Source organism: Mugil cephalus, chromosome 3, assembly GCF_022458985.1.
Source record: "Mugil cephalus isolate CIBA_MC_2020 chromosome 3, CIBA_Mcephalus_1.1, whole genome shotgun sequence".
NCBI classification, from domain to species: Eukaryota; Metazoa; Chordata; class Actinopteri; order Mugiliformes; family Mugilidae; genus Mugil; species Mugil cephalus.
This window is the reverse complement of record NC_061772.1, coordinates 29,550,471-29,572,021: the sequence shown is the minus strand read 5'-3', so window position 1 is coordinate 29,572,021 and position 21,551 is coordinate 29,550,471. Positions and strand designations below refer to the sequence as shown.

Here is a 21,551-nt window from a genome sequence, read left to right as displayed (position 1 = left end):
GACTCTGAGGGTCTGATCGGGCCCTGAAGGCTGACGTCCTGAGTGGGGGGTGTTGGCCCCACGGTCGGGGCGAGTGCAGGGACTCCTGCAGGGACTCCTGCAGGGCGTCATGAATAAAGGGGGTGGGGTGACGGAGGTGTTCTGGCCCTGGGAAGGTGTCTTTTGTCCGAGCTGCCGTGAGGAGACGCGGTAACTCTCAGAAGGATTCCTGGTTCTCAGAGAGACGAGCTGCTTCAGACTGTAACAGACGGGATGAGGCTTCCCTCCCGAGGCTTCGCTCCTCGCGGTAAGACGTTAAGCCTGAACTACGCTTCTGTCATAGAGCCTGATTTCTACTCATCTCATTTGTGTTGTGACGGATTCCGCTCGGAGACAGGCGGCGGTGGAGCGAGAGGCTTCAGCGAGAGGCTTCAGCCAGGTATCAGAGCTAAGTCTGAATCACATTAAGAAGTCAGGGTGAGGGGATATATTTTTTGTGAGTTATATTCTTGTAAATCTTCAAGCTGTGGGAAGAGAACGTGGTTCAGACGTGTTCTGACTTGATTAGAGGGCTGATTTAGTTGGAGTAATGACGGGGTTTTTGGTGTCTTTGCTTCATGCAGATGTTTGATCTTGAGCACAGAGACACACATTGATCCTCTGAGGTATGGAAGAGGTTATTTGTGAAGACTTTCAGGAAGCATCCAGATGATTTTAAAGCTCCATGCAGCTCATAAACAGCTACTCACACAGAGCCGACTGCAAATACAACACAAGGCACAGCTATTGTGTGGATTAAAGACGGAGACAAAGACGAGAAGGTGGCGCCTGGTTGTGTGTGACGGCTCCACGGTCGTGTTAATGGACGTGTTAATGAGCTCTGAATCACTATGTCAGGCTGCATAATGTCCTCGTTCACCTGATAGTTGTTCGTTCTGTCCACTGAGGACTTTTGTTTTTGGGTTTGATGGGAAACGTGGTGAGTTGTTCTTCTGTTTGCTCATGAAGTGACTGAGTGGTGACTCCTCTTTGAGTTTTCTTTGCAGAAAATGAGTTCACTGAGTAAATGCTGTATTGACACAGGTGCTCGTTGACTGTTTATGCAAAAAGGACTTTAGATGAGCTTCTGTTCATGGTGGAAAATGGACAAATTTCAGAGTCCTAGAACAGCTCAGTTCTTCTACGTTGGTTTCCAACAGAGGAACCAACTCCATCATATTTAGTGCACAGAGAAAAAAATTATAAAGTGAATGAAAGCGAATGGAAGCAGCCATTTAATGTCGGCTTCCATTCACTTTCTGAAATCTTTTGCTAATCTGGAAGAGTTTACACGAAGACCATCTTTTACGTTGTCATTGATATTTCAATATGGCTGTTAACTTTCTCTGAGTATTCTAGTAAAATCATGTTGAAAAGTTGTGTATCAGATATGATACAGCAGATATGCACAGTGGTGTAGTGAAATAGATAGACAGACAGATGTTTTATTCATCCCAGACTGGGAAATGTCACAGAAATGGCCTCTTCTCTGAGCTGTAGATGAGGTGGAAACCAGATAAACTACTGAAGGAAGCTTTTAGTTCTTGGACGTCAGAAGAAGTTAATGTTTTCAACCTTTTTAATCTTGGCATCAGGATGTAAAACCAGTCTGAGTCCCGCAGGCGACTGGAACCAACGTCTTCAGCTGTTTAAGTGGAATTATTTGACTTTCTTGACTTAGATCTTCAGTGGTCTCCTCCTCGCTGGGTCTTTAACTCTGTGACATTTGTAAACCAGTCGAGGGTCTAAAGAGTCGAGGCTGAATCCCTGGAGACGACTCGTCATCCTCCCTGTCTGTGTCCATGTCGTCAGTCTCATCCTGGAGCTGAACTTTGCTCCCAGCTTGTCTTTACTGTCCTTTTGATTGAGAGCTCCTCCTCCTCCTCCTTCCTCATCCAGCTCTTCCTCCTCCTCCTCCTCCTCTTCTTGCTACAATTCCTCCTCATTCTCATTTCTCCTTCTTCCTTATCGTCCTTCTACTTCTTTTTCTTTGTCGTATTGTTTCGTCCTCACAGACAAAAAGCCTTTCAGCTCAATCCCTTTTAAAAAGTCTGCATAAAGAACCCATCACAGCTTCTCTCGTGTGTCTGTAGATGTTTCTGTTTCTCAGAAGTCGTCGGGCGAAGCTCAGATCTGACTTTTGAAAAGGTTTTCTCTTTAGGAACTTGTTTAAAATGAACCTTTTTTTCCATGGTTGTCCTGCAAGTGTTCCACCAGTTTCCAGCTTCCTTTAGACGTGTGATCTGAATCCCAATGAGCAGAAATGTCTTCACCTCATCTTTGTCAGCTGCATCTGTCCTCTGGATTAGATTAGCAAACTAAAAAGCTGGTCTGAATCCAATTATCAGATGTGAGACGTCCGGCTGTGATAAAAAACGCCACCAAGCAGAGATTTTCAGCATCGTCTGAACTCGCCACAACGTGACCCCGTTATGAAAATGTAATTTAGGAAAATGAAATTATTGCTGCTGTCTGGGACGGAGGGCGGAAATCATTCTGAAGACTTTAGAAACGTGCTCATCAAGGATCCGTATGTGCAGCTCATTGGTTGTTAATGGTAAAACACATAAAAGGAATCGTGTGTAAAACTTGTGTCGGTTCAAAAAATGAGAAACATAGAAGAAACAAACGTCATTCTCATTGTGGCTTTATCTTAATTTTTCTAATTTAAAAATGATCACGCGTGAGTGGAGCTCACCTGTCACTCAAAGCAGCCACGCCCTAAATTCTGCACAACTCTAAGCCTTGATATCACTGAAACAGTTGAAGTGATTAGCAGCTAATGTTGCTCATCTTGGATTCCTCTGCAAAAAGTCTTTGTGAATTCCCTGATCGCTTTCTGAAAGTTCGGTGCCTCACGCTTCAGAGCTCTAACATTTATTTAGTTGCATTCAGCAGGAATTTGAGCTGCTGCTCTGCAAGAATCTACTTCAGAGTTTTGTTCAAGCCGTTACTGTTTTGTATCAGTGTTTTCAGTGTCGTTTGTGATGCAGCAGGATGGAAACAAAAAAACTAATTATTGCCTTAATCGGACTATAACAGGAGAACTTAAGTGCATGTACTTAAGTCGCTAGAAGAACCATCTGAGGGACAGCGCGGATCTTACCTGCACCAGAAGTAGCGCGAACATGATGTACGAGATTAAAAAATGTACTATTATCCATCTGGTTGTTGTTTGAAATGCCAAGACAACTACTCTTGTTTGTTATGTCGCGTAATAGGTCAACCCGTAATTCGGGCCGTATTAACGTGGTATTAACCTGCTGAAAGACACGTATCGCCACCTAGTGTAGAGGAAGAGAACAGTTATTCGATTTTCTTGTGCTACATGTAAACTGGGACAAGGACTGTAGTGAGAAAGTCAGATTTTGAGCATAGCTCCATTAAGCTCTGCATGTAAACGCACTGACTGATGACAAAGGACTGAGAGAACATTTAGTTTTCAATATCCAGTTTCAAGTTGTCAGACGTCCCAGGTAGCAAAAAGTTGCTGCTTTGTCGCTATAATCGTGAGTCGCCCTTTGTAACGACAGCTTGTTCTGCTGTGAATCTTAACTGGAGCAGCTCTGCATCGCATCAGTTTCTCGGGGGCACCTTGGTGCTTGCGAAGATGAAGTTTGAACGTGGGCATTGATTCGGCCTTTAAGGAGACAAATGAGCTCAAATAAGGAGACGGATCAATAGCTGAGATTAAGGCATGAACGCCGTCTCACCTACACGCCTGTTGTCTTTTGTAGCTCTCACACGTATTCATTATTTTAACGCCGTTCCTCCTGAAGCCGCGGGGTGTGTTTGTGATGAACGGCAGCGCAAAGAGCAGCAGCAGCAGCAGCAGCAGCAGCAAACGCTTGCTCCTCGACGGATGCAGAGAATCCGATGCTGAGTCAGGATGAAGACGTGACAGAAGGGACTGAGGGGGAAGAGAGAGACTGTTAAATGTTTCAGGAAGGTTGTGGCAGCAGATCGCTGTGGGTGTTCCTCTCTCCACGAGGTGGAGGGAAAACTAAGAATGTTTGCATGCAAACAACGAGCCGGGGCTTAATGTGGAAAGAGGATCGTCTTGGCCTAAAAGCTGCCTGACGTTCCTCAGAGAAACCAGGTCACACACATTCATGCAAATGGGAATCTTTCCTCAGAGATACGAGCTTCTTCTTCCTGTTTATTGCAGTTTGTGTGCGTGTTGGCATTTGAGCAGTGAGAACTTGGCGTGCAGATGATGGACGAGTTGCTACACTGACGCGCAAACAACATATAAATCTCATATTCATGAACCCGTTGTGTTTGTTGAATTGCTCTCAGATGTGCTCTGATATATTAACGCTACTGATCCTTTGACATTTATGATGTTATACGAGCGTCTGTGGCGTCATATCGCCCTCCATTAAAAGGGGGTTGGTCACGTCACAGCGGATTCTTCACTTGGCTGAAGGACTGTGGGAACAGACTCCACAGTGTGATCTGGACTTTACACTCAATTATTTTTAAAGCACGAAGATATATTTACTCGACAGCTGAGGCTGGATCACAAACGGAACAAATCTTCTCTAGAGCCTAATTTTTAACAGAAGAAGGAAGAGGAGAAGAGGAAGAGTTGGCGAGAAGAAAAAGGAAGAATAAGAAGAAGAAGACCTTTTTCCTTCCCACTTTATTTCTCTAAGTAGACGAGTAGAAGAAGATGACCACGATGTCTTCCTCTGGACCGTCTGGTTGTTTCATTCTGATTATAAGTGGAGCACTAGTAAACTCATGATCATGTGAGTGTAATTAGCTCCTGAAACGTTGGAAAGGAAAATGACAAATAACGCGTCATTAACATCATGGAAGCTGGAAACCAGGGAACGACTTTGAATCCTTAACTTTCTGCCAGTTATGTGCCCAGTTATGAACAGGGGCAGATGTGGTTCAGGTTTTACCCAATATCAGCACCAAGCCAGTGCTTTTTAGAAAGAATGAAAACATACAAACTTTGTCCAAAGTCTTTTTATTTTTCAGACGTTTTGTGAGTCAAAATAAAATAATTCACAACCTAAAAGAAAAACTTTAAACTCCAGACTGGGGCTCTCCTCTCTGGGATGCAGCTAACTCCGCTTCAAAGACGCTACATCTCTGGTCTTTTGATAAAAAGCTGTGTGGTCAGATGTTGAATCTAATTCCAGGTGTTGCAGGTTGACCAGTCTGCATCTTCAGAGCTGAAGTCCAGACAAACTTTCAACAAATGTTTGGCCTTAAACATTTTGAAGGTTCACTTCCATCCATGCAGGTGAAAAACTGACATGACACAGCAATTGAGCTAACTAGGCTAAGCTAATGGCACCAAATGAAGCACCCAAATCAGTGTGGTATCTGAACTCATCTCTACATATGAAACCAGCGAGCTTTCCTCCCACCCCGTCTTCTATGTACAGCTGAACCTGGAATAAAGTCTTTGTAGCTCTGAGTGGGATGTAAGTCAGGTTTTCAGTGCGTGAACACATCTTTCTGCGTCTGCTCTTTGCCACGATGAAGGCCTGTCTACAGCCAGAGAGCGCTCGGTGACTGTTCTCTCTCATCACTCGGTGCGTGCCATCAGAAGGAAGCGATGTGCAGCTAATGAACCCGATGAGACGAGATGAGACGGGGCGTCGGGACGGACCGCCGCTCGACTCGGTTAAAGCTCTGCCTTCAAGAGGAAATGTGGATAACGGCAGGATATGGAGTGGAGATGAAGAGATAGTAGTAATGGTCGCGACTTACTTGCGGAAAAGCGGAAACATGAGCTGTTAATCTTGTTCATAAATAATTTGGCGTCCATTTAGCCGAAACGCTGAACCGAGAGAACTGGGTGTGGACTTCTGGAGGAGAAGTTTGTGGAGTGCTTCTCTTTAGGGACGTTATCTGAGTCTATAGGATTAATGGAATATGTCACACTGCTGCTTCAACAAGCTGGTAAAGTGACACTGACTTATAAGAGACATTGGATTCAGACTAGACAGACATAACGGAAAGTAAAATTGTAGTAGAATGAAACAAAAGAAAAACATCACATCAATAAAATGTCACATTACAACGCTCTGCACCTCATCTTTAAGAATTTTATGAAGAGATTTTGACGATGCTACAGAGTCAGTCGGCCTCATTTCCTCGAGTGGCCTCTGGGCTGTAGATGTGCAAACACTGCTTTCATTTGAGGCCTGAATCTGGCACAGAAAAACATGGAGAACAGCTTTATAGGCTTTATAGGTCACTCATTTCTGATTATATAGAGCTTAGCGCTGTCATAGCACTATTAACTAATCCTGTGCAGCCAACTCTTATTTTAGCCTCCTGAGCTTTTATTTGAGATGCATTTTTTAATTTCTCTAAAGTATTTGGGACTGGTAGTATAAAAAATATTTATCCTCATATGTGGACACGGGGATTATTTCACTATATGTTACAGTGAAGTCACAAATGTGTAATAAAATATAAAACTGTTTATTTTAATGTAGAACACGACTGTGCAAAGACAGAATTGCAAACAATGAAATCCCAATGTCCTCAAATGAGTACCTGCTAGTTAGTTATGAGGATAACAGGTCTAAAGAAACGAGAATAAGCCTAAAACTTAATGTCCCCATATGAGAACGCCGGGTCTCAAGAGGTTAAAAAGCATTTATGACCACTGACATGATGTTGACCATCTTGTAACAGTTTAATGTTCTGCAGCTAAACTTTTGGATCTGGACTTCACCTGGTGTGGATGTTACTTAGACATGTAGTACCCACCTAGACCAGACCAGACCAGACCCCCACCCCCAGCCTCACCCCATAGCAATGACACAAGGCCTCCAACTTCACTAGATCCTGAACTATCTGTGGGATGTGATCTGTGAATCTATGAACAGTGATGGATCTTTTGATGTAAACATATCAGATCATTTTATTTAGGGTCAATGGAAACATTTACGTTTGAATTTCCACTGAGAGCCTCTTAATGCTGGAAAGAACAGAAATGATCCAGCGATCAGTCTTTAACTGCTGCTTCTTGAACGCTGGTGAAATAATAAACGCCGTCTTTAAAGGAGGAAATGGATCATACATCCCATAGTGTTATCATCCTTTCCATTTTATGAAACCAATACTGATGTTGTGGTGTCAGTCTGAAAGCTGTTTAATCACGTGGTGTATTACGGGTGTTTCCAGTGAGTTGTCCATAAAGATCTTAAATAAGCCACTAATTCACACAATGCAGACGTCCTTAAATGTTGTCCACTTACTGGAACCAAGAGCAAAATACACATCAACAAGAGATGCTGTTGTCATGACGACTGCAGACTCCAGTGCTCACAGAGCACAGAGAGTTTAAATGCAGCAGCAGCTGAACCCGACAGCGGATGGTGGCCTCAGATACTTGGCCTGATTGGAATTGGATCAATTTTCAGAATCAGAACCGTCTGAGAACAGTGTGTTTTCTGCCTCCAGAATAAAAAAAGCAGAGCCAGACGATCCGCCACGAGCAGCTCTGATGTCAGCGTGTTTGTGTATCAGCGGCTGCATCACATTACGCCGCGTTTCCTGTCACTCACTTCAAACCTTATCAGTGATGAAGAACGTGTTTCAGGGTTTACAAACATAATTAGATGAAACATGAGGGTTTTCCTTCGGTAGCCTTTATGTAGCTGCAGCAGACGTTAAACTTCATTCCATAGTAATTTAGCCGAGCTTCCACTGATCAGGCATAACATTATGACTGGGTAGGCCTCCCTTGTGATGACTCAGGTGGGCCTTCTGAGGTGGTGTCAGTGGGGTGGGGTGGAGGGGCCTCTGTGGATCATCCCACAGATACTTGATCAGTTTGGGATCTAGTGAATTTGGAGGCCAGGTCAACGCCTTGTTCTGTTCTTCATGTTTTTTTGGGTTCCGAAAGCAGTTTTATGTGTCTGCTGGCATCAAGCAGTGTCATTGCTATGGGGTGGGGGATCGGGGGGGTCTGGTCTGGTCTAGGTGGGGGCTACGTGTCTAAATAACATCCACATGAATGATGAGTGAATATCAGATCCAACAGTTTCCCAGCAGAACACTGAATTGTCACAGGATGGTTTAAATTTTATTTACTTCTTCTGTCAGTGGTCATAATGTTGTGGCTGATCGGTGTGTAGCTACAAAGTTTTAATGATTTCTCTGTTACTGTCAGCAGATTTTTTTTTTGTCCTAGACAAGTTATAGACATTAAAGACCAGGTTACAAAACGACGTGTCAGCGGTTTCCAACTGAACCGTTTCCATGGACGATTAATAAATAAAACGTTTATACCAAAACATCGATGTAGACCTTAAATGACATTGTGGTTCTGCTGCTGTGGAACATTAAATCTGGAACATCAAAGATTTTTTGCAATATTTACTGTCAAGACTGAATAGATAGAGTCAAAGAAACAGTCTCCAAACAGGCCTTCAGATTATTAGTGAAATTCTAGTGTCCATGTAAATGCAACACTCGCATTAATACAAGCTGCAAACAACCAGCAGGAAAAAGACGACTTCCATGATTAGAAATCATTTCTTTGGGCAGCTGGCCCCTGATTGCCTCAGCTCTAGTGCGTCTGTCAGAACATTGTGTTGTGTGTGTTCTCTTTGTGTACATACAGCTGTCAGTTTGGACTCTGCCCTGTGGGATGTCAGCTCTTGTGTGTGTGTGTGTGAGCTTCGTGCCGTTTTGTGGAGGTTAATCTGAGTGTAAATGTCAGAGCAGGTTGTTAACGTGAGGTTTGTGTGCTCAGTCTGTGCACACATTCAGGCCACGTGTCAGGTTTCACCTCCACGCCGACGCGTGAGTGTTCACGCCGCTGTGTGACAGACGGACGACGCTTGTTGCAGTAAACAGGTCAGGTCACCTCTGCACTTTTACAGCGTCGCTGGGTTATTTGTTTTCGGAGGAAGTGCCAGTTTCCACAGACGTAGGAATTTAAAAGGATTACTGCTGCAGACTCCATCAGCTCTCTGTGAAGTGTTATTTTAAGTTTTAACAGTAAAAGAAAATAATATTTCTTAACCCAAAAGGTAAGAATATTCATTCATTGTCTTCTAATATTCAGTATTGATTGTTTCCTTGTTTCGTCCTGGAGAGAGGAGCTCGTACCTTGTGTTCTCCACTCTTGCTATGTGTGAAATAATTATTCAGTGAAAACCTTAACTAAAAGCGCTGGCCGTAAACCAGACCAGAACCAATGACCACAAACAAGCTCAAAGCGCCGCCGCTCTGGGGGGAAACAAACCACAGGAATCTCCCAGGGAATAAATGAACTGAAGATGCCACCACACCTGTGAGAACAAAGACACCGAGTTATCAGACAACAAAATTAACCAAAAACGCCTCCACACCTGGAGGAAAAACAAGACATTTACAGAAATGTTGCACCTCTGCAGATCTGTTTCATTTATTTTAAGGGATGAACATGAATGTCCTTTTGTTTTCTGAGTCTGAATTCTATCACTATGTGCTCTGAACTCACACTGCGGCTAAAGAAAGACTCGTTCCTCCTCAGTCGAGGAGAAGCAGATGAGATGAATGATGGAGGGATGGAGAACAGGAAGTGGTTTCTCCGTTCCGACGTGATGAAAATGGATGAGACGTGATCTTATTGTTTGTTAAGACTCTTCAACCTGAAGGTAGATGTGTTCACATTTAAGATGTTTTACCCTCTGATCTGATACTGATCTTTGAATATCTAGTCCTGATCTGTTCTTCAGTAGATTCCTGAAGTCTTTCCTTGTCTTCTCTCGTAGAGTGGACTCCAGTAAATCATGTAGTCTAGAGATGAGCTTGTACCTTGTGTTCTCTGCTCCAGAAATGTTCTGGTCCTCCCACGCTGCCATAAACTCCCCGACCCTCTCTGGAAGATTAGTCTCCAGGAAACTTTTCTCTCCTTGTAAGCGTTGCAGCATTCAGTGTTTGTTGTTGTTGTTGTTGTTTGTTTGCAGCCTTTGACCTGAGTGACTCCATAGATTCTGTTTAGTCATTTAATTGGAGCTGTTGAATCTCGTTGGTTCTATTTGAATGATCATATCCTACCACCACCTCAGCAGACATCCACATTGCATAATTTACTAACTGATCACTTCATTTTACTCAGCTGATATGGTTTGGTTACATTTATATTTTTGGTTTAAAGTTATACATATATAAGACCAGGCTGGGCTGAAGCCCTGCTGATATTGATCCGATCATGGCCTGCATCAGCCCCGATACAAATCAGGACGTCCCAGGTCGACTTTAAAACAAATTGCTCAGGCACCACCACCCTCACAGCTGAGAGGGAGCTATCCGTTAATCCTTCTGTGTCCGGGCCTGGTGAGGTTTCCTGTGTTGTGTTAAATTTCAGTTGCAGGAACATCCACACGTACCAAAACAATATTTTTTTCCTCCAGTTTTCCTTGGTGTCGTTTGGAGAATTTCTTTATAAATGTTGATGCACTGAAAACCTAGCAGTAGAAAGACTGTAGTACATATCCCAGGCCTATGGCACTGTTTCGTCTACAGAACTCATCCAAGAAATGAAGAAGATGCAAACATACAGCCCAGATTAGAGTCTAGTAATCCTTTTCATCTCATAGTAGTGGTAAAACAACCATATATATAGGACCTAGCCACCCAACAAGGGTCAGTATCTGACACTGCCCCGTCACAAGCCTGTAGTCCACCGTCAGGGGCTGGAGAGGCGAGGAATGAGGAGCAGTGACATCATCGTGTTTGTGTTCAGGCGTCCACACAAATGAAAAAAGGAAACCTGGATTCAAACCCACCCAGAGATCGTTTTCTTGTAAACGTGGCCAAAGACTTTGGTTTTGTGGAAGACGCCAGGCAGGTCCTGGGATTATCGTCCATGATTGATTTCCAGATGCCATCGTTTATGGTCAGAACTGAGACGGTGTTTGGTCATTTTAGAACCTCTGACCTTCGTTCTTCATTGATGAGCTTTTGCTTTTGTCCGTCTTGAGTCAGTCCAAGAATTTCACCTTTTGCAGCATCTGAATGTTCCTGGGGCCAGACGCCAGTTATCCTGGTCACGGTTTCAGTTCAAAGACAAAACAAAATGGAACCAAAGTCTTATTCTATTAGTCTTAGCTGCAGTATTCAGGCCAGTAGACCTGCTTTCAGGTCTCTCAGGTGTGGGTTTGACGCTTTAAGACAATCTTGAGGTTTGAAACTGTCCATGTGGATCTGTGCAGAGTTTTCATGTTCTCCCTGTGTCTGCATAGAGCTCCTCCAGATGCCAACTTCCACCGTCCAAAGACAAACTTGTTGAGTTAAAGGGCGATTCAGAATGGGCCTTGGGAGTTTATGTAAGCGTAAACGTGGTTTGTCTTTCTGTGATGGACTAACAGCCTTACAGGCTCAAGATAATGAATGACTTTAAACCAGATTAAATCATTCATTCTGGTTAATTAATGAGTTTGCATGTTGTAAAGTAGCTGTTTCAGTTAAATAGATGAATATACGGAACAACTGCTGAGAGGACTTTTAAATGAGGACGAGTGAGGACGTTCGGCTTTGGACGGAAGAATGTTTTGACCTTTGAGTTTCAGTTATTGATTGGAGAAAGAAGAGCCCTGACGCCTCCTAACAGTTTGGAGCTTTTATAACCGAAGCTGTTCTGGATGTGGTGATCACCTCGGGGCCTCGGGCTTCACTCATGCAGGCGGCGCCATTCCAACTTAAAAACCGAGCGATGCCTCTGTTTTTCCTGGTATGTGTGGGGGTCTGGGGGGGAGTAATGGCGCGTGGAGCGATGCAGTGATAACCTCATTATTCTCCAGCGCTCGCTCCGACTTTCTCCGGCAGCTACAGCAGCAGCGGAGAGAGCAGTCGATCGGGTTAATCGTGCATGCAGAGTGAATATCGGAGTGTTTGTTGACCACATCGTAGCTGCCGGTTGCTTCCTGGTATTTATTCTGCACTAAAGTATTCCAGGTAAATGATACTGTTTTTACGTGGAAATGCTCTGAGTTATTTACTCCACATTCAGCAGTGGTTTGTCTTGTCCTGTTCCTCACCGCCTCTGCTCTGTTCTCAGAGAGCTATTTACTGTGGTGGAAATCAGGATAAATATATATTTTTTAATTTTAGAATATTTTCAAAGAACAAGAGGAGCCATGGAGAGCTGCTGCCCTCCCCACCTTCCACAGCTCTGTGCCAAGAAGAAGGAGAAGGAGTCGAATCTTTTAACCGCCCCTCCTCATTCACCCAAAGCCTGAATCCCTCCCAAAGTCCCCAAACTCATCTGGAAATCTTTCTTATCTCAGCTCCTCCTCCCTCTCAGAGTTTTCCATCCAGCATCCTCGACTCAGAATTCAAGGATTTGAAAACCCAAATTCACTCCAGCGTCTAACCTGAGTGATTGTAGGTGCTCTCACACCGAGAATATTAGAGAAGCCCTGCAGCATTTTGCTGCTTTAGCTTTAGCCTGGCGTGTGAAAGAGAGAGGCGCCATTTGAACTCTGGATTAAAAGGGAGCACAGATGTATTAAAAACAAAAAGGAGCACAGAACAGAGAGGTGTTGCTCTGGAGACACATTTGAAATTCTGAATATGACTCTGGAGAGGTGGAGCAGAGCTGTGACATGTATGTTTGCTGGTGTAGAGGACGTTCTGTTTGTGTCAGTGTGGTTATACAAAGAGTCTGCACCTGGTTTTAACTAAACAAATAGGTACAAGACTCCTGTTGGATAATTAATTCATGGCGATTATCTTTCAGCTGGTATTCAACAAGTTATTTAAGACCAACTGATGCAATGAGGAGCTTCTCATTTCAGAGGATGTTAGTCTGTTGGAGAAGGGTCAAATCATCGTCTGCATCAAGCAGAGGAAACATCTAGAAACTACTAAAACTGGGTTAAGAACTGTCCAACACTGCATTATTAAAAACTGGAAGGATGGAGGGGAACCATCGTCTTCCAAGAAGAAATAAATCCTGACTGATGGTGAAACGTTAGGTGAAATCAGATGGATGAAAAGCAGCAGTAGAAAGGAAAGGAAGAGCATTCCCACACAGACAGTGTGAAGGGAACTCAAAGGACTGGGACTGAAAAGCTGTGGAGCCTCAAGAAAACCACTAATCAGTGAGGACAACTGGGAAAAAAGGCTTCAATCTGCCAGGGAGCAGAAAGATCCGACTCTGGTGCAATGGAGACCTGAACCCCATGAAGAATGTTTGAGATGAGCTGGAGAAGGATTTGATCAGTGGTCAGACTCTAACATCATCAATACAAGATCTGAACTAAAAACACTGGATGAAATAAATGTGGCGACACTGAAGAAGTTTCTTATCCTGCTGGAATCAAAGCTAAAGGAGATCCAGCGAAATATTAGAGTCAGGGTCAGCTGAGCTAGGTTGATATCATTTTGTTGGTTTTTCTTATTTCATTTTTGAACCAAAGCCAGAAAACATTTATTCGTTCCAAGACTGAATGTCCATCAGTCAGCCAGGTGTTTGGGCTGCTCCACCTGTCTCCACCTGTCTCCACCTGGCATCATATTTGAGTAGTTGTGGTGATTGTCTGCTGTGGTTTTAATGCTGGATGATTTCTTTTCTCTGTAACTGATCTCCTGTTAGAGTCCGCGAGTAATAGCCATAGTTTTCCTGTAGGTTCACAAAGAAAACAGCTTCTTTCTCACTGATTAAGATCTTCTAAAGGAGCTTTAATGTTCTCGTATTACTATAGATACCGTTTGCCATGTGTTTGTATGTTCAGTACAGATACTTGAAGCTTTGCCTTTGCTTAAAACTTTCGGTCTCACACGTAGCTGATCAATACATTCGTCTCTTCTTCCTCTTCTGGGCTTTGGATTCTGAAGAGTCAGGTCAGGTTTGGAGACGTGAAGGTCAGATAGTCCTTGACCAGCTCTGCTTTCTGTCTTCCATCCTCACTCGTTTCCCTGTGATTCTCCTCTTTCTTGGTTTCAAAAGTTCTTTTGCATTTCCATTCCCCCCCTTTTTTTTCTGAATTTAGCATTAGACATCAATTTTCTGGGCCTCTTTGACAACTGGAAGCGTGGAGAAGACGCAGCAGGTTGAGCTGGTGTGGCTTTCGCAGCAGTTTGATAAAACGGAAGCGTATCTCTGAGAGGCAGCCGAGAGAAGACGTGGGTAAAGTGTTCATCACTCGGCTGAAGGCAGGCTGCTGGCTTTGAGGAGATTCTTCAAGCGACTCAAAATGTCATTTTGTTGATTTCTGCAACAGAAACTTTTTCATTTTTATTTCCACTTACTTACGTCAGTTATTTTTTTGATTTTTCTGCAAACACTGCACTGGATGCAGGAGGCACAGTCCAACTCCACGGGCGCGTTGTTTTTGACTTTTAGGGGGAAGAGGAGGCAGAATGTGATACACATGAATAAACGACAGTGAAATATTTACTGCAGTCTCTCAAACTGAGACATCTAGCTCAGCCTGGGTCCTTCATGTCTTCTGTCTGGAGGGTGTTCTGCTCTCATAAGAAGGTTTGTCTGGAAAAAGCCGAGTAGAAGACTGAAGACCATGTTCACATCCACTAAGTCGATATATTGACGTTCAGGCTAAAAGCAGCTGGTGCACAACAGCTCAAAGTAGTTTGTGTGAATTAAAAGCGCCTCAAAACCAACTTTATTTATAAATAATTCACTTTGTCATAAGCATCGTGATGTTGTTGACTCCATTCCCTTACATCAGGAACTATTAGCGCTAGCTTAACTAGCAACTAACTACAATCCACAGGCTCTGTCTTTAAGTTATTATGTCTGTAAAGATTTATTTTCTCCGCAGGACTGATACTTAGGGATGTCCCGATCAAGATTATTTGCCTCCAATCTAATCCCGATCTTTAAATATCGACTACTGGCTGATTCGAGTCCCGATCTTATGGTAGTGTGCACTGTGCAACTGAATGGAGTCAAATAAACGAGAGGAAACGTTTCTCTTCTTTTAAACGTTTGGTGTTTGTTGGTGCAGCCTTTGACCTGAGTGGACTCCATGGATTCTGTTTAGTGATTTTATTGGAGCTGTTGAATCTAGTTGGTAGCTTTGAATGAGGATCAATTACTACCACCTCAACGAACATCCCCATTGAACTACGACATGTTTGGTAACGTTTTGCAGAAGAATAAGAAGATGTTTTGATGCCACGGGGGCATAGTTTTATTGACTACATTAGAATGGGCCAATCCAGTCTTATTTAACATGGTTTGATCGTGGCCAGACTTCCCTAATGATCCTATTACTCTTCCCAAAGCCCAGACTTCCCATTTTCCTGGTGACACTATTGTTACGTTCCATGTACCTCAGAGGGCGGAAGTCGGCTACTGGGAATGACGTCACACCGGCATTACAGAAAACAAGATGGCCGCCTCCATGAAAGCTCTGGCCTTGTCTGAATATAAGTTGGTGGGTTCAATATTTACATTTCTTGAGCACAGAGTGAAGTTTTTTAAAATTTCTTGATATTTTTACTAGGAATTATTTACAATGATGAAATCTACAAGGCAGAAATTGCTTGGTTTTACCAGGCTCTTGTTTTTAGCCGTTGTTAGCGCGACATGGGGCTTGTAGTTCCCATATAACACATGAAAAACTTAAACAGCATTTCAATATACATATGTGGAAAAATTCTGTCTGTACAAGTGATTTAAAGCAACAAAAACTAACCTGAAGAGCTAATAAACAGAATATCACAGGAGCTTGTAATTACTGTTTATACACGGGGCGGCCATCTTGGAAAAACTCTTCTCGGGGGCAGTGACGATTCTGCAACTTTCATAGTAGAAGATCCGACTTCGGAAGCGTTGAAATTTCCAATCTATCCATATCATGAATGTCAGCATCCGTAAACACAGGAGGCCTTGGAGAAGCTGAATGATCCGATGTGGGCGTAAAATAACACGATTTATTCAGACAAATTGTATTTGTGGATCTTGTGGATCTTGAGACAGACGCCTGTGACCGTTGTGAGACTAACTTCTGTCCAGGTGGATGAGTGTGACCCGCTGCATGTAACTACTCGTGTCGTTTTGTGTTATTTTGTCGTCTGATTGCTGGTGACGTATCCTCTCTGGATGAATCAAAGTGATTTCCAGACGTCCTCCTCCTCCTCTGTAGCTCTATAATCGCTGCTAACTGGCTCCAGTCCAGCGTGACTCACGTTCGTCTCCGTGATGCTGATTACAATCAGTTAAAAGTCTCTCTGTGTTGGTTGAGTTCAAGAAACGAGATCAGATCAAGCTGAGATCAGGAGTCGTGTCGACATAACCTCAGTGATGGATGATATTAGGAGAAAAGTCTGGCTGTTTGAGGCGTATTTCTGCTTTGATCGCTGTCGTCTCGTACATGTGGAGCCTTTGATTATCTGATCTCCTACTAACCACGAACACTCTGCATCTGCTGCTGTTGTTCTCATTTGTTGCTCGCTGTTATTATTTTTTCTAAATAGTTTTTCTGGGTTAAAGTCGGTTTAATATCTTTTTTTTTTTTTTTTGATCTCGTCACAGTTTTACTGGGTCAAATGAACATTAATCCCATCAGCTGCTGTCATCTGTGATCTGAACTGTTTTAGAGCGACTTCATGAAACAACAGGTCCAGACTCTATGTGACCTGTACGACCTGTGTCTCCACTAATACTGTGATATAATGTCATTCACCAGGACGTTTTAATAATACACATAGATACAAACCACGTCACTACCTGGACACACGGTCTCTGATTAATGACTGTTTAGTTTATTTGTTCTTCTTCAAACTAATTGAAAATGGTAAAAAAAAAATATAGGTTCATATTTAATTTTATATCTATTGGTTTCCTGAATTACACAAAAAATATATAATTATTAATGTTATTTATTTCACTATTTGAAAATGAATAAACTGAATTGATTTAATATAATAATTTGTTCAAATTCTTCTCTTGAATTTTATTTCCTGTCACATTTTGTGAGTTTATTTGTTGTATTATGTAGGCTTGTGTTATATATTTAATTTATTTGTTTACTGAATTAGACTGAATGTTTTCTAAAACTTTATTTACTGACTATTACAGGTTTTCTAAGTGTATTAATTGTTAGTAGTATTATTCATACTATTATTATGTTTTTCTTTTTTCTTTCTCTTCCTCCAGATTCTTTCTTTTCTCTCTCTGTAATGACTTTCTGAGGTATTTTTTACGTGGGTTTTAAAACCCATTAAAATTCATTTTAAATGAACGTGTAGAGAAGAATCATCAGATTCTGACAAACTTCCAAACTAAATCCACTGATTCAGTTTCACTGCCAACGACAAGTTCAAAAAACGAAGAAATTAAACCCCTCACGCTGTCTCCTCCTCCTCCTCCTCCTCCTCTTCCTCCTCTTCCTCCTCCTCTTCCTCCTCCTCCTCCTCCTCCTCCTCCCCCTCCTCCTCTTTCTTCTCCCCCTCCTCTCCTCCCCTCCCCTCCTCTTCCTCCCCTCTCCTCCTCCTCCTCCCCTCCCTCTTCTCTCCCCTCCTCCCTCCTCCTCCCTCCTCCTCCTCCTCCTCCCCCTCCCCCTCCTCCTCCTCCTCCTCCTCCGCCTCCTCCTCCTCCTCCTCCTCCTCCCCCTCCTCCTCGTATCAAGCTGCTGTTCTTCCTCCCTATGAACTAATGTGGCTGTGCTCCTGGAGCCATCAGAGGCCTGTTAGCACACAAACAGCAGCCGCTCTCCCATCGCTATCAGCTGCAGTAAAATCATGCCGGGACCTCCTGCAGCTCGGGATGATTTCACCCCCCTCCTCCTCCCCCACCTCCCCCACCTCCCCCCTCCTTCGTGTGGATGCAGATTAGGCTGTCGGCATGCGAGGCGGCGTTTGTCACGGGCTCTGGCTCAGATCGGGCTCCGGGGCAGAATTTCTCGGGGGTTTGTGACAGGCGTCGTGTCGCCTCCCTCTGTTCTGTCCGGCTGCAGAGAGGAGCCGCCATCTGGACGCAGCGCCAGGGAGGACGAGATGAAGACAAGACCGTCTCTTTGTCAGCTTCATGTCCCCCCTTTATTCCTCCTCTCCTCCCATCTGCCTCGCTGCCCTTCCACCCAAAAGTCGGACAGTAATGAGCTCCGCCTACAGACACAGGATCATCCTCATCATCCTCATCCTCATCCTCATCATCGGTCAGAAACCTGATCCACTTATAGCAAGAGTTTCTTTTATTCTCTCTGTGTATGATCCACCAGTAATTTACTCCTCAGCTCTACCACCTCTGAACCAGAAGAGTTAGGCCCCGTTCAGGCCTCACGTTAGCATCTCGTTGAACTTGAACCAGTGTCCAGCTTTGAGTTCCTGCGTTTACACCTGGTTTTAAAAAGCACGTCCATATTGTTTCCAAAAACAGCACTTTGTATATATTTATATATTTGTATATTTGTATGTGTGCAAATACACCATGACATCATCTGTGGCTCAGTAGATTATATTTAACAGCTGCTGTTTCTGATGGACTTCTGTCCACCGCTGTTTCAGAACCAAGGACAGCTCTGTTTGTTTGTGTGTGTGTGTGTGTGTGTGTGTGTGTGTGTGTGATAACTTGTTTATTCATTATTTATTGAATCAGTTCTGGAAGTAAGAGGTGGTTACTTTAAACCTTTCTCTTTTCTTACCTTATTCTACTTTTGTATGTTGTACACTTGTCTCCTGGAGCTGTAACAACTAAACATCCCCACGGGCATAAATAAAGTCCTAACTTATGCAAAAAAAAACCTCAGACACCAGTAGTTTATTAGTTTATAGGTATTCAAAGGTAAATTAAGGGATGAAATATGTTATATATATATATATACACACACACACACTACCAGTCAACACTCCAGTATAAATTTTATTTAATTTATTTTTTTATTTAAATATTTACAGTTTCATAACTGAATGACATCATAGACCAAATAAACAACTGAACGGTCCACTCCATGTTTTCAAGCTTCCCATCATGTTTTCATCCTGAGGTAGTTCTGGTAGAGCTTGGACTAAAGTTTTGGGTCATTATCTTGTTGTAGGATGAAGCTCTGACCAACTTTACCAGAGGAAACTGATTGCTGGTGTAAAACTTGTGACGGTGTAGATGCAGCTAGTGTGGACTGGTTCTGGACCTCAGGGTTTCCCATACCATGTTAATACTATGGCGGCCCACCAGGGTCAAATCTAGTCCAACAAGGTCAGGATGCTGTTCTACTGACTTCTTCTTAATTCTTGTCTCATTTAATCTCTTCTTTAGTCTGTTTCTCAGCTCCAGGTCCAGATTCTGTTAAAAGTCTCGTCACTAATGAACAGACGTCTCTTATTCAGGTTCATTTCTACCAGTGGTTGAATGAATGAGTTAATGTAGCTGGTCTTTAATGGGACCAGGACTCATTGTGGGTTCACATTAACCTAAGGAATGAGGTCACATGGTCCCAGACCAGCTCCACATGTGGACTGACACCAGATCAGTTCAGATTGCTCAGGATGGATTTGAATTGACCATTAGTCTTTTCATCGTGTTTGAGTTCAACTCTTTACGTTTACATCAGTTCAGTTTGTCCTGGGTCTTAATGAGAACCCGGTCCAGTCATTTCCGCGTGTTCTTCACGGATCATTACCGTCACAGTCGTTTCTGTGGGTTGAGGAACATCAGACAGAAGAAGTGATGTTAGGACGAGCTGCAGAAACACTTCGTATTCCCCCCGCGTGCCGTTTGATTGACAGGTGGAGGCGTGCCGCAGGAACACGGTGGCGACTGAGACGAGAGAAGTTAAAGCATAAGATCTCGTGAATTCCAACTTTAATAACGGCAGTAATGAGGAGCTGCAGTTCCACGCCTCTGTGGCTTTTTGTGGAAATCTTTCCACTTGATTTGCTCTTTGAATCGATTTCTGTTGTTCTCTGCCGTCGTCTCATTCCTCTTTGTGTTTTTATTTTTTCCTGCAGACTGGATTTGCTCCCGGAGGTTTCCTGTCGGAGTCGTCGCCTGCATCTGAGCAGCTTCTTCGTCGCTTCCCTTCAGTTTTCCCGCTCTGGGATTTACATTAACAGATCTGGTGAGGAACGCGCTGCTGTATTTCTTTTCTTTTTTTCGCTTGCATCAGTGAGTGCGTGTGGAGGTTTTATTGCTGCAGAGAGAAAATGAGTGCATGTGAAGCGTAAAATCAGCTGTGTGGAGACAATAATAGGTTTCAGTTTGTGTCTTGAGACGCGGTGAAATCTACGGAGGAGGATGAGATTGAGATGGATGTGACACGGAGGCGCGCTGTTGTTTGGAACTCCTGGTTGGATTGTTTTCAGCTCTTTGTTGTTGTGTTGCGTTTTTAGGCGACTGACTTTCTGAGAATCCTATTGTCTAGTTTATGTGACATGACAAGGAGGAGAAAAAGCTGCAGGTCCTTCACCAAACATCCTCCCACAGCACAAAGGCCGTCACATGACTGCAGCTCCATGTACGTTTAAGGTGTTCTCCCCCAGTGGTCGTCTCTTTTGTTTTTTTTGTTCTTTTTCTTTCTCCGTGCTGTTCTGCTCCAGGAGCTCTGGTTAATTCTGGCAATTATTTATGTGCGCTCGAAGCATTTCGGATACAGATTTAGCTCTGCGGCTCTGAGCCTCATTGAGAGGAGCCGGCTCTCTAAAGGAGCATCAGAAAATAGTTTTTGATGTGAAGGATTTCGGGCTGATTCAGAAGCTTTACAGTGTTTTAGATTCTCTGTCGGTCGCTGCAGACTTTAAACCGCCGGCCTCGTATTTTTAGTGAGTATTTGTGTCGGGAGGGATTAAGACTGTGAGCGTTGTCTTTCTGTGCTTTCTGTGAGTGTGGAAGATGTTTGCATCCGTACAGTTGGCTGGTCTCTGAGACATAACGGCCTTTAGATGTGAAAGGCCACATTAGATCTGCTTCATGTGTGAAAGATGGTCGAGTGTTTCACATCGTCTGCAGCAGATCTGAGCTACACTGACCTGGTCTGAGCTCACTGTGTTAATATACTTGTATCTGGAGAGAGGATGTCATTTATTATAATCAACGTATTTAGCAAAGTGATCCAAAAAATAAACTCACCACACAATGTCCGACTGGATTAAACTACACGTTGTTTTCTCTGTGGATCATTTTTATCAGAAAATGGGAGGAAAGTGTCTGTTATTATGTCTCCTGGTTCCATAATATATATTTCTGTACTTGACTCAGATTTTTATCAAAGATCAGATGGAGACATTCGAGAAGGTTTAACTACACACCGAGCTGATGGGCCGGTTCAGCTTGTTGAATTGGGAAACGGTTCATCACATGCGTTTACATGCACATCTTAATGGAGCTCAAAATTCAACTTTCTGAATGAGGTCCTTGTCCCAGTTTACATGCAACAGAGAAAATCAAATAACTGACGGGAACATGTGTCTCCTCCTCCACACTAGGTGGTGATATGTGTCTTTTCAGCGGGTTAATACAGCCCCCTTCCTGGAGTCTAATGAGACCGACTTTACAAACAACAACCAGATGGATAATAGTACAACTTTTTTTAATCTCGTACATAATGTTCGCGCTACTTCTAGTGCAGATAGATGGCGCTGTCCCTCAGGTGGTT

At 43.3% G+C, this 21,551-nt stretch overlaps 1 protein-coding gene across 3 annotated transcripts in view; it reads left to right on the top strand.

Annotated features, from left to right (window-relative positions):
- Positions 1-21,551, top strand: part of large2 (LARGE xylosyl- and glucuronyltransferase 2) — a 91,153-nt gene that overhangs the window by 16,624 nt on the left and 52,978 nt on the right. The window contains exons 1-2 of one of the 3 annotated variants that reach the window (XM_047581104.1): positions 8,767-9,035; positions 19,909-20,018. The gene's annotated coding sequence lies outside the window, so the exon portion shown is untranslated. Of the gene's footprint in view, positions 1-8,766; positions 9,036-11,925; positions 11,947-19,908; positions 20,019-21,551 lie in introns of those variants that run through there. The other 2 variants (XM_047581105.1, XM_047581102.1) reach the window with 2 other exon arrangements.